A 17,287-nucleotide genomic window follows, 5' to 3' on the forward strand; every position below is an offset into this window, starting at 1 on the left:
CTCAAAACAGAGCTCATTGAATTCTTATTTCATAATTTGTGGGACCAATGATAAATCTTGAGAAATAGTTATATCAAATACAATATGTATATAAAATACATGATTAGAGGCTCTAACCAGTATGAAATAACTGATAGAATAAGGAGGGACAAAAAATAAGTAACACACTACATTTCCTTTTGCTCAAGTGAAACATGAAATAGGATCCCTTCCTCAACCTTGCCCTCTCCTGGATCTGTCTGGGAATTTTCCAGGGCTCTGTTCTCAGTCTAGCTCTCCTCTGTGTCCACACGCCATAGATGGCCTCAGCCAGTCCTGTACTGCAAGGCCCTCTCCCGAGGAAACATCCCTCTCCTTGCCCCTTCCCTGACCTCTGCCCACTCTACATCCCCCTGGGGGCCTAATAAGCACTTCAAGGGTGCATGAGCAGGGCAGAATTCTTGATTTTTCACTCTTTACTTCCCCAGTCTTTCTCAAATTAATGGTCCCTATCATTTATTAAATGTAACTTAGACCTTTGCTTTAGCTTACATTCTGTGAATCCATCAGCAAATCCTGTTAACTCTGCCATCAATGCACTCTGAATTCTATCACATTTCACTATCTGCCACTAGCACAGGGGCAATTATCTCTTGCCTCAGCTACTGCAACCAATACTTCAGGGTTCTACTTTCTCTTTCCATTCTATCCTTCACAATCTGCCACTCAACTGTCAGAGCCAATGTTCTAAACACCTAAGTGAAATCACAACATTTTATGATTCAAAGCCCTCTAATACCTGCCTATCCTTTGACTAACATGGAATTGGGTTATTATGATCTGAAACTCTACATAATCATGACCCTGATTCTCACTTAGACCACAGCGTTTGTAGCTCAGCCCTTCCCTTCCTCAGCCACAGCATCGCCAGAATTCTTTTTTTAAATTCTTGAACATCCCAAGCTAAGAGACTGTGATTCTTGCACACTTGACCTGAAGTAAATGTCCCAAATCATTTATTTTCATAAAAACATGCATCATCACATGATTCAGCCTCTCTCTCTCTCTCTCTCTCTTCTCTAATTTATGGCATTTCTTCCACTATGTTGCATTCCTCCTGGCGGCCCGGACTTTGGGTTCTTCATCACATTATAAACCCAATCCCAAAGAAGTACCTGTCACATACTCAATGGTGAATGAACATTTTTTAAATGAATGCAGTTAAATGAATCTATTTCTCAAATCCAAAGTAAATAGAAAAGATTATATATACTCAGCAATATGTGTATAGATGACAATGATTTTCTGAAACAAAAATTCTCTATTCATAGTTTGTATAACATAATTGTCACGACCAGTATTTATTGACTGTTTAGTATTCCTTGCACATTGAGCTGTGTGCTTCATGGGCATCATCTCATTTATTTCTCCAAACAGCCCTCCGAAGGAGAGTTCTTACTTTTCCAATATTACAGATGAGCACACTCAGGTTCATAGAGGTGAAGTGACTCATTTTCCCATTATCAAACGACTTGAAATATTGAAGTTGGTACTTCAACCAGTTCAAACTCCAATGCCTATGCTTGCAATTACTGCATTATACAAAGGCGACAATGCAGCTCTATTTAAAGCTGAACTACATGAACTCATGTCTTCATTACTTAAAAATACTGATAACTCCATGATTCTGTAAAAGAATATGTAGGAGAAAGCACATCTATACCGTAACCACACAAAGAAATATAATGGAAGTGCATAGTTTGGAGATAAGAAAAAAGTGTGTTCTAGTTTCATGTAGGCTAGTCTCCAGTTTTGAAGAGTAGACTCCATAGCCTTTCCCATGAAAGATGGAAGTTAGACTGAAGTCAAAGATTTAAATTGGGTAGTGCTTGAGCCAAATTCAGATCACAAGCATGTTTTCTTAGGCTGTCTTTCTCCTTTCTTTAAAAAAATATATTTAAGCATATGTTTAGAATTAACAACTAAAATTGCATGTATTTTCTGTGTATAGCATGTTGTTTTGAAGTATATATATACATATATATATATGTATAGTGTGGAATGACTAAATTTAACAAATTAGCATCTGATAAGCACTTTTACATGTACTTTTAAAAGCATTTTTCTAGAATACAGCATATTATGTTGTTTATTCTTTGTGAAGGAGATAGAGACAGAGATAGATACATGAAGAGAAACAAAGCTCCCATCTGCTGGTTCACTCCCCAGGTGCCTGCAAAGGACAGGGTTAGGCGAGGCTGAAGCCAGGAGCAAGGAACTCAACCCAAGTCTCCCATGTTGGTGGCAGGAACTCAACTATTTGAATCAGAACTGCTGCATCCCAGGATTTTCTTTAGGAGGAAGTTGGAACCAAGAACTTGAGCCAGGACTCAAACCCAGGTACTTCAAATTTGGTTACGGACATCTTAAACAGCATCTGACCATAGAACTAATGGTCCACCTCCAGAATGCAATATATTGGTAACTACAGTTGTAGAGTGACCTCTTGAATTATTCCTTCCCTGAACTGAAATTTCATATCCCTGGCAAGTTCTCCTCACTTTTTTAAGTGTTTTCATCCCTTGTGTAGGAAATTAGTCAACTCTCAGCCCCTTGGAGTTCCTGTTGTCTTTCATCCAGCTAAATTAACCTATTAGTCCTTTCTCTCCAGGTTTCTCAGGGCACATGGTTTTGTGTAATCTTGGCCAGACTGCATGGTGTTGCTTCACTTTCCTACTCAAAGTACACTGGAAATACACAGATCTGGAATCACTACTAAAAACCTTCATTTAAATACTTCAGTGTTCGTCAATTCTCAAAGAATAAACTAATGTTACTCTTGTCTCGCTTATCCATAAAAGGGTGAAAACACACCAACTTATAATACATTTCTTTAATATTCACTCTCAAACATCACCTTTACCTTGACTAGACTGATGTGTGGGAGATACATAATTTGCTTCATTGCTGTCACGTTAAGATCTTTGGCATCCTAAAGAATCATGGCAAGAAATGACTGTTTATTATAACAGCCAAGAAAATGTGCCTGTGATAGCAAAACATCCAGATGCATAGTGGAAAATCCAGCCATGTGATGTCTTCTTTATAGAATGCCAAACATCTGGAGCTTTGGGGAGAACTTCAAAATTACCTAAATATCACGTCTCAACTGCAAGTTCACTTCCCGGTAGCTGAACTCTGATCTGGCACTTTGTCAGAAAGTAAGAAATAGGGTGTGAGGATTGTTGAATTCCAGGGAGAAAGCTCTGTTTCTTCTCCAAAGAATTATTTAAGATGTTACTGTCTAAAATGTTTTTAAAAAGAGCTTTAGTCTGATCAAAGACATGTCTTGTCTTTTGGCAGTCTATTTTTCCATTTTTTAGTTTATTTTTTAAATTTTGAGAGTTAGCAATTTTTAACGTTTTGCCATATTCACTCATGTGTAGATATTATATACATTCACATGCATACTATTTGCTTGGAAACAGGAACATTAATATCACATGTGAGATTTGTGACAAGGATCGGAGAGTGAGGAGAGATGAGTAACATCATCATGCAGATGGTATAATTCAAGGAAGACAATATTTATAACCATACACCAGAAAGCATGGCATTCACATGATTTTTATATTCTATATATTAACTTCTACATTGAAGAGAAAAAGTGATATTTCCCTTTCTGTGTCTGGCTGATTTCATTTAAGCAGAATGATCTCCCATTCCATCCACATTACCAAGTCAAAGACAGTCCTTGAGCATATAATTCACAAAGTACAACCCTCAATCATGAAGATGTTCATTTACCTTTTTTATAATAAGAAATGGTGCAGGGAACAGAAGAATTGTAATTGCATAATACATCTTGTATTATTAAACTTGAGATAATTCATCATTAACCTAATTACAATGTTGTTTGTAGAATATGCACATTAAAAGCATTGTAAAGAAATAAAGCAACTGTCACTTTCTTTAATAGAATCTTTAGGATTTGGAAGGGATTTTTAAGATCAATTTTCTATAATGGTTAATAGTCTTTTAAAAAGGAGACTACAATAGTTTAGTCTTTAATGATAATTGAAAATATTTATGGATTTATTTTTCATGAAAAGGAAAATCTCATCTTTTCAAAGTCATTTTCTATCCTGCATTCCTGATCAACTGTTTCCTATGATCAGTGTTCAAATTGCTGGGAATCTGAGTAGGTGGGAGGCTGCTAATATTTAGAGTGTGTGGGTATCCAATATCAGGTCAACAGTGTAATACAAGGCTTTTACCAATGAATGGAGACAAACATTTTCAGAGCAATGGACCCTCCAAATACCACATGTACAAATTACTCAGGAATTTTATATAGCAAGGGTTAAGAAACAATGTTTTAGAGAGAAAGAGAGAGAGATTGTGAGAGAAAAAAGTTTTCATCTGCTGTTTCACTTTCCAAATGCCCTCGGTGACCAGAGCTGAGCCCAGCCAAAGCTGGGAGAAAGGAGCTCAATCTACACGGGTGGCAAGAATTCAATAATTTGAGCCATCACTGTTGCCTCCTAGGTTCTATGTTAACAGGATTCTGGAGTCAGCAGCTAGCACAGGCGCCTGGCAGTGAATCAATGAGAAAACAGTAGTATCATCAGAAGAACGACTTGCAAAATGATTTCCTAAGTCTTCTATGATAATTGGCAAATTCACTCCCTGCAGCAAACTAAGCAACAATAAAACCAAGAAAACTACAGAGCATGTCATCCCAGTGGATCATTCATTATTGTACTTGGGCCATAAGAAAATACCATAGACTCATGGGTAATTTAAGCAACATAAATTTATCTTCTCATAGTTCTGGAGGGTGGAAGTTCAACTTCAGGGAGTCAGGAAGGCTGAGATATGGTGATGGTTTTTTTCCTGACCGCTGCTCTCTCACTGTGTGGTCCCTTTCAGGGGTGGAGAACACCGGGCCCATGGGCCTTCTATGACTGTGAAATCCTTTGGTCTGGTCCTGCCAGGGCAACCATAGATGGGACTGGAAATTCAATACATCTATAGCAGGCTAATTTTTAAATTGATAATTTTATGTGGCCTGTGAAAGATGTTATAAATATTCAAACAGTCCTTGGCAGAAAAAGATTTGCCACCTCTGCTGAGCTTAACCTGAGTGTGAGTGAGTGTGTGTCTGTGGGTGTGTGTATGTTGGAAAGAGGAAGTTTGATAAAGCACCCACTGGCCTAGTATTGCTATATATGTTCAGAGTAAGACTCCAGGATAGAGGTGAAAATGATAAGACTACTAAAATGTTAGAGTGCCAATTGGTAAGGTTCTCCATCAATCAATGAATTTACCTTACTCTAATACTCAAGATATGACAAGTACAGTTTGGATCAATGGCAAATTCAGACTCAAAGGGAAAAAAAATACAGATCCATTTCTTACAACTTGCTTCTCACAATAATTTTTGGTACCCCTAAGTGTAAGTTTCCTAAACACCATCGAAGTACATTTAAAGCTTTTCCTTCATCACCTGCTTCAATGGGAATGAATAAATTGATAAAAATACAAATGAGTACATCCAAAAATGATTCACAGATTATTGAAAAGACAGAAGATGACCCAAGTGTTTGTGCCCCTGCCATTTGTGCGAGAGACCCAGATGAAACTCCAGATTCTTGGAGTCAGCCTGGCCCAGCCCTAGACATTGAAACCATCTGAGGAGTGAACCAGCAGATGGAAGATCTCTCTTTCTCTGTCTGTCCCTCCCCCTGCCTCACCTTACAGCCCCCAGTAACTCTGACTTTCAAATTAGTGGATACACCTTTTCCAAAATGGTTTCAAGTTAGAAGGCTGCATTCAAAGTAAAGAACATCAAAGTTACAATAAAACTTTTAAAAGAGCAAAATACTTAACAGATATGTACATATGAAAAATAAGCATGTAACAAAATGTTACTGAGGAAGTACAAATTAAATCTCAGCACACTGTTGCTATACACTAAACAAATGGCTAAAATAAAAGAGAACAACCATATTAACTCCTGGTGAAGATATTGAACAACTGCATGATTGTAGTAGCGATGGATATTGATATATCCATTCTAGAAAGTTTGGAAATTTCCTAAAAAGTTAAAACATACACTAACCATACAATCAAACCAGACCATACCTAGGTTTCACAAGAAGGAAAGGAAAGCATATGTCAGCACAAAACTTGAACACAAATGTTAATAAGAGATTTCTTTGTAATTGCACCAAACTGAAAACAACTCAAGTGTCCTTCAACAGGTGAAGAGAGAAACAAATTGTGATCTATTCATACAGTGAAAAAAAAATCACAGCAATTAAAAAGGAACAAAATACTGATGCACAAAACAACCTGAAAGAAAAATTATGCTGAATGAGAGGAAGACTTGAGTGTAGCAGTGAATATGCCCATATTTCACATCCTAGTGTTTGGGTTCAATACCTGGCTCTAGCTCCTGACTCCAGCTTTCTGCCTATGCAGGCCATTTCAAGTAACTGGGTACCTGCCACCCACATGAAAGACTTAGATTGTCTTCCTAGCTCCAAGCTTTAGCCTTGTTCCAACCTTGACCATTCGAGGCATTTGGAGGGGAGGAGGGGATGTGTGAACCAATAGATGGGAGTTCTCTCTATCTGACCCTTTCCTTCTCTTTCTCTGCCTCTCAAATTATAAAAGAAAAATGTGCTGTGTGAAATAAGCCAGATACCCCTCAAACAAAAAGAGCATGCCTATGTATGATTATGGTTTCAGAAAATTCTAGAAAGCTCAAACTAATCCTTCCTGATAGAAAGCAGATCGGTGTTGCTTGGAGAAAGGGGACTATAAAGCTAAGAAAGAAAACCTAGGGGTTCTGGGCAAGCTCATTACCTTTATTAGGTGTGATCAGTCAAGACTCATTAGCAAGTAAATTTTCAATATATGTAGTATAATAAAGTCAATTATATCTTACTAAAGCTATAAGTGTAACTAAAATAAACACAACCCTGTACGAATAGACGTCAGGTAGTGGTTACCCTTGGTGTGCATGGGTAGTCACTGAAGGTGGGGCATACCAATATTCTTAGTGGCACACATGCGTTCACATTATGAAATTAGTTGGCATTTAGGATGTGCATACTTTTATACTTGGGTGTCATGCTTCTGTAAACATTTTACTTTAAGATTACTACATACAAAGTTTTCCCTTATCAGTATAGAGAAGACCAACATGGAACATACCAAGCAGGTTTTTGAAAACACACGATGGTAGCCGGCACCATGGCTAAAAAGGCTAATCCTCCACCTTGCGGCGCCAGCACACTGGGTTCTAGTCCAGGTCGGGGCGCCGGATTCTGTCCCGGTTGCCCCTCTTCCAGGCCAGCTCTCTGCTATGGCCCCGGAGTGCAATGGAGGATGGCCCAAGTGCTTGGGCCCTGCACCCACATGGGAGACCAGAAGCACCTGGCTCCTGGCTTTGGATCAGCGCGTTGTGCCGGCCGCAGCATGCTGGCCGCAGTGGCCATTGGAGGGTGAACCAACGGCAAAAAAGGAAGACCTTTCTCTCTGTCTCTCTCTCTCACTGTCCACTCTGCCTGTCAAAAATAAAAGAAAAATAAAAGAAAAAAAATAAAATAAAATAAAACACACAATGGGGACAACGGGGTTGGGGGTGGGGAGGAGGAAGGCTGAGAAAGACATAGACAGCACTGTAGGCTAAATCTAAACCCTACTTCATTGAAACATAGCATGAAACTTCTCCCCAGCTCCTGACTCTACAGGGACCTCTCATTTCCAAACTAGCTATCTTTGTCAAAAACATGGTATTTTTTTCTTATATCCCTTTCTCTGGGCATTATTTCTAAATGTGGGTTTTTCAGAAGTGTTCTTTAGCAGCAGAAATTATCTGGTGCAAAGTGTTGCATGGTTGAAAATGTTAGAAACTTTCATGTTATTAATTTTTATTTATTTGAAAGGTGGGGTGAGAGGAGACAGAGAGTATGTTCCATCTACTAGTTCACATTCCAAATGCCCACAACAGCTGAAGTTTGGCTAGGTGAAAGCCAGGAGCAAGGAACTCCATCTGAGTCTCCACGTGGGTGGCAGGTGCCCAAGGACTTGAGCCATCATCTGCTGCCTCCCAGGGTATACATAAGAGAAAGCTGGATCAGAAGCAGCGGTGGGACTGAAACCCAGGCACTTAGATATGGAATTCAGGCACTACAAGTAGCTGCTTAACCTGCTGTGCACAATGCCTCCCGCGAATTTATATTACTCAAGGCTAAACTGTGTTCCTCCCTAGGGTACTTTAAAAACAAAACTTTAATATATTAAAATATGCCGTGAGTCCCATACAAGGTTATGCAATGTTTCTCAAACTTATCTATTCATAGAATCTCCTTTTTTTAGAACAGCACTTAAAGAACTAATATTCTAAGAAATAAACACATAATTCTGTAAATTCGGTATCCAGCGTGGGCATTTACTATTACAGTTAAAAGATGTACTCTCAAATAAGATCATCTGTGTCTGAATCCAGGGTCTTTTCCTTTGTTACTTGTGTGACCTCTGAGTGCTGAGTTTATCTCTAAAAAGGAGATGATAAAACTACAATTTTTGCAGGGAATAAAATGACCAAACAGGTGCTCATATGTATAACAATGCTTGCTACATAAGTGAGCATTGAAGTTCACTGTTAAAATTATTTTTAAAAGTTGCCTAGGGGGCAGCGTTGGGCCTAGTGAGTAAAGCCACTGCCTGCAGTGGTGGTATCCCATATGGGTGCCAGTTCAGGTCCTGGCTGCTCCACTTTTGATCCAGCTCTCCGCTGAGGCCTGCCTGTGGGACAGCAGTGGAGGATGGCCCAAGTCCTTGAACCTCTGCACCCACATGGGAGACCCAGAGGAAGCTTCTGGCTCCTACCTTCGGATCTGCACAGCTCTGGCCATTGCGGCCAATTGGGGAGTGAACCAGTGAATGGAAGACCTCTCTCTCTCTCTCTCTCTCTCTGCCTCTCATTCTATCTGTGTAACTCTGACTTTCAAATAAACAAATAAATTAAAAAAAAAAAAAAAGAAATTGCCTAACCAAGAACTACAAGGGCAGAGATCCTGTTCCATTATTGACCTTGATAGACTGGATTTAGTTTCCATCTTCCCGCTCTTTATCAAAGTGGCAAAAGTCAGGCAATAGAATCATGATAACCCCCACCACTAGTATGCGTGATTAAGACACGAACTCCTTGAGCCAGAGACCATATCTGTCCATCATCTTCCTTTCTGAGGGTTAGAATTGAGCCGAATCAGGCTAAGAACATTAGGAACTCTGAGATGCCTAGTATGAGGGAATCTAAACCACTGGAAGTAACCGTGAAGTTGATCTTGAGCCAAGATGATCTGTGCTCTGGATCAGCAACATGAAAATGTGTCAGTAAAATATGAGAGAGGACTGCTTTGAAACAAATTTTACTTGGGTTTACTGGGATGATGTAAATGAGTCCCAAAGTCAGGATTCTACTTACCAAACCTTCCCAGCAGATGACAGCTGTGAGACTTGAGGATTGTAGCCAAATGGCTTTAAGTGTTTGCTTTCTTGTGAGAAGGATGTCAGGATTCTGTTCATCCTCCACACTGCCTGCTGTTTAGTTGCACATAGTAGGTGTCACCAATGTTCTTTTGAGCATGTGGCATGATCAGAAAGGGGAATGACAGTGGTAAGACCAGCACTGTCACTCTCCCACTCCTGTTGCAGAAGGAAAGAAAACAAACAAGAATGGTGAATGCATAAAGCAGAGAGAAAGGGAGAATTTTCCAGTAGCAAAACAAAGATGACTCCCCTACAGAAAACATGTTTTGCATCTCAAAGAACAGAGACACAAGGGAGAGTAAGATACTGCTTACCTTCCAAGATTTCTTCAAGGGTTAACTTCTGTAGGCGAAATACTCTGAAGCCACGGGGATGAAAACTGCTTGAATAGAAAGTCTCACCATGGTGACCTGCTGCATTATGGAGCTGCTATTTTTAGCCCAAATTCGTGCTGCTCTGGGTCAGAGCAGGGGACATCTGTGGAGAGAGGAATGAATTGCTTGCAGCAAGACAAGTTCTGATGAATAATTACTTGTGCTATAATGTGCAGTCAGGGCCAACTCCGCAGCACACACTGAAAAGTGAGCCTTCCAGGAAGTAAACATGAGCAGGTCCTCAGCGGCGGCTGTGGCTTCCAGCACTAATGATACTTGGCAGTACTGCCAGGATGATCAAAAATTAATTGATTTGTTGTGAACCCTACTAAAGGTTAGCGCTAACGCTGGTGTTATACAATGCAGCTACATTTTCAAAGCACTTTATAATCAGTAATTATTTTTGTATGCCAGCGTTCCAAGGAAGTCAAAGCTACTTTTCATTGTAATTTTAATGTTATCTTTTCAACCTTATAGTCACAAACTCTAGACTTTTTACTAAGTGCAAAGGCACGTTCACAAATTTCATGCATCAAGAAACAGGTAAAATTTCTTGGTTTTATGCACTTATAGCTGTTTCTTTCTTTTATGCACTTATAGCTGTTTCTTTCTTTTTCTACTTTCTTACAACCCAATGGTGCCAGCACCTAGCTAACTCTAGCTCCTAACACCCATCAGATGGTCCCAGTAGGTCAGAAGAGGCTTCACCACTGAATCTGGATCCAGTTTTAGGGCTGTCAAGGCTTAACTTTATCCTTTATTTAAAAAATAATTCATCAATTGTGGGTGCAGCAGGTCAGATGCCTGAATGCTTGGATACAAGTCCGGACTCCACTTCTTATTCCAGCTTCCTGTTAATGTGCAACCTGGGAGGCAATGCTGATGGCTTAAGTAACTAGGTCCTCACCACCCATGTGGGAGACCTAGATTGAGTTCTAGGTTCCTGATTTCAGCTTGGTCAGCCCTGGCTTTTGAGGGCATTTGGAAAATGAACCAGCAATTGGGAGATCTCTTTCTTTCTGTCTGTCTCTGTCTCTTTCTCTATGTCTCCGCCTTTCAAATAAACAAAAATAAGTAAAGGTACTGGAAAATAAAAATAACTAATTAGACACATTAAATGAGTATCTAGAAAGTGTTAGAAATAACTTGTAATATTTTTGAGGATTTTGTTTTCATTATACAAGTATCATTTACTATACAACAAATTAGAAAAAAATGTAACTCAACATTTTGATTCATATCCTTTGTTTTTAAAATGCATTTATGCTTATGTTGTGTCCAATCATTGGAGCCTGACTTTTATTTGATATTTTCTGAACTTTCCTGCATATATACATTCTCAGAAAACATGTCAATGCCTCTTAATTATTTTTCTATAAACATATCTATTTAGAGATCTGGATAAACACAATTCACAGTATCTGCCTTGTTAGTGAACGAAGTAATAAGAATAGACTTTACTTATCTAGTTGGTAAAGTGAATAAGTTCTTTGTAATTGTTGACAACCATGCACTAACCTCTCCAGCACTCTGTCCAATTTAACAGTAGTACCTGGAATCTCATTTTAGGGTAGAAAACTAGAAAGGTAGCATCACATGGCCACTTATTCAAGTGCCTAGATGGTAGCATTCACCAGAATTCAGCACAATAAATTCATATAGACTAACCTTCTATTTCATAAACATTATGCATTGTGTAAAAAAATAAATCCTTCATACCACTACTACTTTCCACTCCAGGGAACTCAATCAATTTTCATTTAGCATATCTCAGGTTCCTAAGTGAAAAAAATACAAACAATAACAATGGCAGGAAATAATTTATTCTCTCACCATGTTCCAGACAGTTCTGTAAGTTTCCTACTATTCTAAGATTGGCAACTTGTGGTATTCCTGTGATTTCTGGCTCTCCCATAGTCCTGGATGTACAACAATTGTTGAGAGCATGGTCCTTGGAGCCAACTGTTTGAATTATTATCCTAATTATGCACTAAGTAGCTGTATGACCATGGGCAATTACTTAACCCCTTTGTACCCCAGATTCCTTATCTATGAAATGGAAATGATAATCAAATTTACCCCATAAATTAGTTTTAATGATTAATTAAGAAAATATGATATTATTAGGCAATAATAGAGAAGTTCTTCAAATAAGAAGTTGAACCAAGTCATCCTTTAATACATTACTATTATTTTCAATGTTGCTATCTTTTTATATTTATTTTATTTTTTTAATTTTTTAAACTTTTATTTAGTAAATATAAATTTCCAAAGTACAGTTTATGGATTACAATGGCTTTTTCCCCTCCATAACTTCCCTCCCATCCGCAACCCTCCCATCTCCTGCTCCCTCTCCCATTCCATTCACATCAAGATTCATTGTTGCTATCATTTTTACTACTAGTTCCATACATTGAGCAAATCACATATCCTTATTCTATGTGTGTAGGCTGAAAGATGTTTGTATGTCTTATATGTGAATATTTCACTAACTACACACATGCAATTTAACAACTAAAGTGCTAGAGTTTTAAAAATATTCTTGGAAATGTGTCGCTCCCCCTCTTCGTGGAGGAACGACACAGGACCCTGCGCTGTTCTTTTGTCTGCTCGACCCTCCCCGGGTTTGCTGCTGGTTCTTCCCGGGTTGGCTACCGTCCCTCCACCTCCGTGGAAGGGTGGTTCCCCCTGCCACCTTCCCCACTTCCGCGGGGGAGCGGCACACCGCCGGCCGGCTCTCTCGGGGGCTGCACAGGTGTTCCTTCAGATAGATGTTCCCCTTAGATGTTCCTGGTGCATGTTGTCTCTCTCCTCCTTTATAGTCCTCTTCCACCAATCCCAACTCTGCTACCCACATGCCGAGTATGCTGCTCTCCTCCAATCAGGAGCAGGTCCTACAGTTTGTTGGTTGAACTGGAGGCAGCTGTGTAGAAGCTGTTTCTCCCTTCTCAGCGCCATATTGTGGGAGAGCAGATGCATAGAATAAGTCTTAATTCCAGTAACAGTCTAGTCCGAGTTGCTCCCCACAGAAATGGAGCTTAAGAGAAATCTAAAGCTTGCCAAGTAAATTCTGGGGGTGAGGTTCAGCAATGTCTCTTCTTACAAACTCTTCCAATGACACTGATGCACACTTTAAGAACTGTGATTTTTCATCTTGCTGTCAAGTTTGATTGTTTTCCTGTCTGAACTGAGACTTGGTACAGATTGTAATGTATGTTATTCCTAAGAACTCAAGATCTGGGGGCTGTTTTCAAGCCTAACTCTCTTCTGAGGGATGCACGTCTTGTGCATCACACCTCATGGGAGCTGCTGTAATCAAGACACAGAGTCTGTGCTGATGGACTTGCCCAGTTCTTAATACATCCAGAGAAAAGAGTTGGGAACTATAAACAAAAGAAATACAAATGGACTTCTGAAGAATTAGTGTACTGATTATTCTTCCATTTTCCATCTATTTTCCTGATATGCAGTTTTTTAAAGATTTATTTATTTATTTAAAAGTCAGAGTTACAGAGAGAGAGAGAGAGAGAGAGAGAGAGAGAGAGAGAAAGTCTTCCATCTGCAGGTTCACTCCCCAAATGGCCACAAGGGCTGGAGCTGAGTTGATTTGAAGCCAGGAGCCTGGAGATTCTTCCGGGTCTCCCATGCAGGTGCAGGGGCCTAAGGATTTGGGCCATCTTCCACTGCTTTCTCAGGCCATAGCAGAGAGGTAGATGGGAAATGGGGCAGTCAGGACTTGAACTGGTGCTTATATGGGATGACAACACTGCAGGAGGCAGCTTTATCCCCTATGCCACAGCACCCACCCCTCTCATGGGCAGTTGCTGCAAGTTACTATGAATGACAGGATTAAGGAGTCTTGGTATCCAATATTGCGTAGCTGAAGGGATAAATACAGACATCATCTCTAGCAGCAAGCTTTTCACCCACATGTGCCTCCTTTACAGGCTGTGTTACCTTGGTGGGGTAAACAAGTGCTAGTTCTTGGCTTTGTGGGATGAGAAATATGAACTTATGCCTTAAGTTTATCAGTCTTTCTGTGATTACTTCATCCTTACCAAACTCAGATAATGCTTGTACTAAATAGAACAGCAAATGAATAATCAATAATAGAAATGACTTATGTTTTCAATTATTTGGGATCTTCTCTTCAAAGCACACAATCTCTGGTATAAGATATTTTAGGAAATTAAATGATGATCAAATGGTTTCTTATCTTCCTGTCCTGATGGGCTGATACATGATAGCTATTTATCACTAGACAAGCTCAGCATGTATGAGCTGATTTTACTAATCTAACTCTCAGAGAGGAGTTAATCCTTAGGCTGTCTCACTTTAAAATAATAACATTGAGAAACCACACGTTATCTCATGAAACCTCAGTGATCCTGTTGGCAATGGCAACATAGCATCAGAAGACTTCATTGTCTTTCTTTTAACCAAGTACCAAGTATTTATATTTACAATGATAAGTACTGAGAATACAAATAAATACTCAAAACACAAATAAGAAGAGTAAACACAGTCCCTGCCTCCTAATATTTACTGTCTAGTAAATGGTGTGTACATTAATATGTAAAAGGGAAATTCAACTCTACATGAGAAAGTCCACAATAGAAATTCTCACCACAGAGAGTTAGGGGGACCCCAAAGAGAGGCATATGTGAGAGAAGAAACTGGGGTTCAGTAAGTAGCTCTCTTTCCTGTGGCCAGTGCTGTGATGTAGCAGGGAAAGCTACCACCTGCCATGCCGGCATTCTATACGGATGTTCCGGCTGCTCCACCAATCCAGCTCTGCGCTATGGCCTGGGAAAGCAGTAGAAGATGACCCAAGTCTTTGGATCCCTGCACCCACGTGGGAAGACCCAGAAGAGGCTCCTGGCTCCTGGCTTCAGATCAGCACAACTCTGGCCTTTGTGGCCAATTGGGGAGCGAACCAGCAGATGGAAGACCTCTCTCTCTTTCTCTCTCTCTCTCTCTCTTTCTCTGTGCCTCTCCTTCTCTCTCTGTGTAACTCTGACTTTTAAATAAATAAATAAATCTTATATTTAAAAAAACCTCTCTTTCCTGTACTTAACAATGAAATCTGGTTTGGGATAGCCTTAGTTTTATAACAGCCATGTTTCTTATCTTCAACATAAATCTGCATCAGGGATATTTCTGAATATAGTCCATTCTTTAGAATGCTTATCAAGTGAACCCTGTGTGTAACTTTAAAGTAAATAGGTCTAGAAATTGATTATGTATAAAATGTTAGAGCACAGAATAGTGAATACAAATTATTATCTATTAGACAAATTATGTAATACATAACAACAAAAAAGCGTGCTTTGTCTCCAGCCATTGCAGACAATTGGGGAGTGAACCATCGGATGAAAGACCTCTCTCTCTCTCTCTCAGCCTCTCCTCTCTCTGTGTAACTCTGACTTTCAAATATATAAATAAATCTTTTTTTTAAAGAGTGCTTTGTGCTTTTAAGAGTCTTGTGCTTTGTAAGTAACATGAAATTAACTGAATGTTGGCCAGTGCCGTGGCTCACTAGGCTAATCCTCCGCCTTGCGGCGACGGCACACTGGGTTCTAGTCCCAGTCCGGGCGCCGGATTCTGTCCTGGTTGCCCCTCTTCCAGGCCAGCTCTCTGCTGTGGCCAGGGAGTGCAGTGGAGGATGGCCCAAGTGCTTGGGCCCTGCACCCCATGGGAGACCAGGAGAAGAACCTGGCTCCTGTCTTCAGATCAGCGTGGTGTGCTGGCCGCAGCGCGCAGGCCACAGCGGCCATTGGAGGGTGAACCAACAGCAAAGGAAGACCTTTCTCTCTGTCTCTCTCACTGTTCACTCTGCCTGTCAAAAAAAAAAAAAAATTAACTGAATGTATTGCTGTTAAAAGAGATGTACTCTTATATGCTTTCTTTCCAACAGGCAAATAGGTCAGTTATACACGCACTTGAATTTTAACACATCTAATGTCCGGCTAAAGAGTTAGAGTCTATTAATAGCGTCACATAGCAATTTAATCAAAGTATGTTGTCCCAGTTTACTCAAACAAAAGGAAGAATTGCTGAGACTTTTTTGTGGTTAACTTGAGCACCTATCCTGTACTCCCATCCACAAAATAAAACAAAATATATATTTTAATCAAATAGCTTTAAGTAAAAGGTGTTCAAATACACAAAGCCAACTCCTCTGACACCAAGAACATAAAAAGCATAGAAGATATCTGGGCATCATATGATATTTCAATTGACTTTTTTCAAGCAAGGTCAGTAGTATGTGAATCTCTGAGGTTCGAAGGCTATTCTAGGTAGCTGACCTGGAGTCTCTCGCACATGCCTGTGCATTTAGCATGCCAATAAAATCCAAAAGTGATGAGCAAAAGGAATGACTAAGAAAGAACAAAAGGTATCAAGAAGAGTTCAAGGCAAATAGAAAATTAAGGTATGGAAAAGGGAAAGTAATGGGGAAGAAAATTGTGATAATCCTAGAAAAAAGAGAAGCACATTATGCCTTTAAGTTTTATTATTTTCTTGCAACAGAGGGAAGGAAAGAGTGTGTCTCATTTGTATTAGCCTAGTTACTTAAGCTATTTTACTTCTAATGGCAAGAAAATAGGTATCTCTATCTTCCTTTTAAAAAGTTAAAGCTTTTGTTAGGTGTTATAGTTTTTTGTTTTGTTTTGTTTTTTGACAGGCAGAGTGTACAGTGAGAGAGAGAGAGAGAGAGAGAGAGATAAAGGTCTTCCTTTGCCGTTGGTTCACCCTCCAATGGCCGCCGAGGCCCGTGCGCTGCAGCTGGCGCACCATGCTGATCCGATGGCAGGAGCCAGGTGCTTCTCCTGGTCTCCCATGTGGGTGCAGGGCCCAAGCACTTGGGCCATCCTCCACTGCACTCCCTGGCCACAGCAGAGAGCTGGCCTGGAAGAGGGGCAACCGGCACAGAATCCGGCGCCCCGACCGGGACTAGAACCCGGTGTGCTGGCACCGCAAGGCCTAGTGAGCCATGGCGCTGGCAGGTGTTATAGTTTGTGATTTCCAGTGATTTAAGAAGAGAATCCACTAAATTAAACTTTGCCCAGATTATAACCCTGAATAAAACTCTTTGCTATAGCTAAGGAAAATGAAGGACACTGGCTAAAATGGCTACAGAAACAAAACTATAAAGATATTTTTGCCATTGGACATTGCAAAATAAATACACAATTGGAGAAAACACCAACTCTGATCCAATTATTTTAATGTAATATTTTTATAATGGTTTGAGAAATATAAAATAAAATCTGAGGGCAGGGCAAGGTGGAAGAGCTGAAAAAACATTCTTGGTGTTATCAAAGTTGTTTGATGCACAACTTTCCAAGCATCATTGTGTATAGCCA

At 39.9% G+C, this 17,287-nt stretch overlaps 1 long non-coding RNA gene across 2 annotated transcripts in view; it reads right to left on the minus strand.

Annotated features, from left to right (window-relative positions):
• LOC108177211 (uncharacterized) overlaps positions 1-16,879 on the minus strand; it is a 31,348-nt gene extending 14,469 nt beyond the window's left edge. For both annotated transcript variants that reach the window (XR_001794015.3, XR_001794014.3), the window contains exons 1-2: positions 9,861-16,879; positions 9,482-9,702 (exon numbers count right to left, since the gene is read on the minus strand). This is a non-coding gene — a long non-coding RNA (uncharacterized lncRNA). The remainder of the gene's footprint in view (positions 1-9,481; positions 9,703-9,860) is intronic.
• Positions 16,880-17,287: the final 408 nt, after the last annotated feature.

The sequence above is a fragment of the Oryctolagus cuniculus genome, chromosome 16, assembly GCF_964237555.1.
Source record: "Oryctolagus cuniculus chromosome 16, mOryCun1.1, whole genome shotgun sequence".
NCBI classification, from domain to species: Eukaryota; Metazoa; Chordata; class Mammalia; order Lagomorpha; family Leporidae; genus Oryctolagus; species Oryctolagus cuniculus.